The following is a 2,885-nucleotide window of genomic DNA, read 5'->3' as shown; positions in this document are numbered from 1 at the left end:
TGGCACGGGATTTGGAATCAGACCAGTAGAACAACAGTTTATTGGTGCCAATCCTCCACTGTACTCACCCCTTAAAAAGAATGGGTGTCATTAGCCGAAGATGTCATTTGAGTTCTAGTTAAACACAAAATTCTGTAGGAAAAAGTTGTCTCTGGTGAAATTGTCTGAAAAAATGGCAAATGTGGCGCAGATAAAGCACGTTGCGAGAGTTATAGACAGCTTTGCTCGTGATTTAGAGGCGAGGATTCGGGCCTTGTGCTGCCGCGGTCCAGGATCGTTTCCTGGTCAGAGAATGAAGATTTATTGATCTGGTACAAACTGTTAAAACAGGCCAGATTTACTTATTGATTGAAAACCGAAACGCACAACAGCTCCGCCCGAATCAGTGGAGTGAGAGTTGAAGTTTCACATCAGAGCTGCAAATGTCACACGTGGAACAGCTTCGAGAAGAAATACAGTTCCTAATGTCCGAGGGATATGAGTTTGGGCTATTTGTATTTACAAATTATCTCTCCCCAGCGTCCATTTCCTTAAACACTCGACCATAAGGACCCGGTGAATGTCTGTTTAAATGTTGCTCGGTGAAAATTTCAATCAACTTCCACTTTGTAACATAGACACTTAGTAGCTGAACAGTTTCCACTCAAAAAAAATACAGAAAAAATTCCTCTTCAATCCTTTAAATCTATTTTTATTTTCTCTCTACGATTTTAATATGAAGCCACACAACTAAGGTGAATGAAGTATGGATTGTGAAAAATGGGGAATTGATCCACATTGACACAGAAAGACACACAGACATATACACCGAGAGTGGCAGAGGCCTGAGGAGAGACAAACACCCAGAAATAAAGGATGTCACCAGCTGGCTCAGTTTGTTCCATTTGTGACTGCAGATTTCGTGAATCCATACAGATTAATTCAAATAAGAAAGCGCGGGTGTTTTTGTTTTATTCTATTTACCCGATAATTAATCCTGTTGGTACCTGGTTAAAATCGGGAATAATAAGAACCACAGTCAGCAGGATTGCAACCTACATTGGGAAGACCCGATAGATGTTAAAACAATCGCTTCGAACACTCGTCCAAGACTAACAGCACATCCATAGTCCAAGCCCGCTCATATCAAATCAGAGATGGTGACAAAATAAGTCACTCGGCCCATTGTGTCCGTGCTGACTCTCTGGAAGAGCAATTCATCCAATTCCACACACCCGCCTTTCCCCCACAGCAGTTTATATTTGTATTGCCTCTCCCCGTTCTTCCAAACAAAATCAAGGACTGCAATCCGCACGCTTCTCCCCAACCCTCGTCCGGCATTAAACTGGAGTTGTCTCTTGTCCACCCAAACGGAATTCCTGAAGAGCCAGAAAGGGGGAAGCATCTGAAACTTTGGCAGCAGCGGGTTTCGGACCCACTCCGCCAGAGACTGGAACCTGAATCCAGCTCTCCCGTTTGTAGAGCACATTGAATCAGATTGTAGATATCAGCCCAGAAATAGCGAGGGTAGCTTGATAAGAAAAAATGTGTTGTTTTAAATTCGCTATGAAATCAATTGCAGAAATCAATTATGTTTATGTCAAAAAGTATATATAGAACAGCAGCAGCGAAAGCGCCGATCCCTAATCACCACTGCACCAGAGAAACTGTTTGCAAACTTCACAACCGGCTGATCTTTGCTACCTGTGCCTTTTATTTTCATTCCAGACCTCGCTCACCAGAGACACGTTTCTCCCACAAAGTGACACGTTTATATCGAACATAAACGACTTCCTCAGCCAATGACAACAGTGATTGCTGTTAGCTGGAACATCATTCATAGTCACACAGTTCCGGGCTGTCACTGGGTCCTTCAGTGACAAACAGAATAAAATAAATAACAAAAATTGCCACCTCTGCTGTCACCCAGCGAGTTCCAACAGATACTTGTTTTTTTTTGTGAATATAGGAGTTAGTCCGAATCCCAGCGCTGCCACAGTTTCAGTCACATTCCCCCTTTCAGGCACTTTAGGAATTTCCTTTAGGTGAGCAAGAGGAGATTCTGGTTTAATGCTCCTTTATTTTGACAGGAAGAACGGGGAGAGGCAATACAAATATAAATGGCTGCGGGGGAAAGTTGGGTATGTGGAATTGGGTGCGTTGTTCTTCCAAAGAGCCAGCACAGGCGCGATGGGCCGAGTGACTTATTTTTTCGCCATCTCTGATTTGATAAGAACACCTTTGAGCTCGGACAGCTGTTGGTCATAACTCAATGTTTAAGGTGATGGATTTGAAATCCACTGGTCGGTTTGAATCCTGCTGACGACAGTTCTCATTATTCCTCATTTCAACCAGATGTCACCAACCTCATCCCTGCGGCTCCTGAGAAACTGACAAGGGAACACACAGCAGAAATTCATCACTGAATGTAACTGACACACATCAAATTCTGCCACTTTCATGTCGCGTCTTTTAACTTCCTGTTCTCCCTCTCTGACATTTCCAGGTCTATCAAATGCCATTTGCCTGAAATGTTATCCTGGTCCTCGTGCACCAAATACGGTCGACTTTCCATGCGTGTGATTTGGCATTTGGCTCCATAGCTCAGTGGTTAGAGCACTGGTCTCGTAAACCAGGGGTCGCGAGTTCAACTCTTGCTGGAGCCTGTGGTTTAGCTGATGAAACCAAGTTCCGTGGAAAAGTGGGTAATGGGTTGGACAATGCTGCAAAACAATTTTTGATCCTTGAAAAGGTGCCGTTCCCAGAACTATACACAGTCCTCCAGGTGTGATCTAACCAGGGCTTCGTGTAGCTGCAGTAAGCCTCTTTTCCATAACAGCCTCTGTAACAGGTTGTACAGCAAGAGGAACTAGATTGTAGATATCGAATGAGGAGTAATCTTTGTT

The 2,885-nt window shown here is 43.7% G+C and overlaps 1 non-coding gene across 1 annotated transcript; it reads left to right on the top strand.

Annotated features, from left to right (window-relative positions):
- Positions 1–2,572: 2,572 nt before the first annotated feature.
- Positions 2,573–2,645, top strand: trnat-cgu (transfer RNA threonine (anticodon CGU)). Its single transcript has one exon. It is a non-coding gene; the product is annotated as a tRNA-Thr (tRNA).
- The last annotated feature ends 240 nt before the right edge of the window (positions 2,646–2,885 follow it).

Source organism: Cetorhinus maximus, chromosome 23 (assembly GCF_964194155.1).
Source record: "Cetorhinus maximus chromosome 23, sCetMax3.hap1.1, whole genome shotgun sequence".
NCBI lineage: Eukaryota > Metazoa > Chordata > Chondrichthyes > Lamniformes > Cetorhinidae > Cetorhinus > Cetorhinus maximus.
This window is presented reverse-complemented; position numbering and strand designations above follow the sequence as displayed.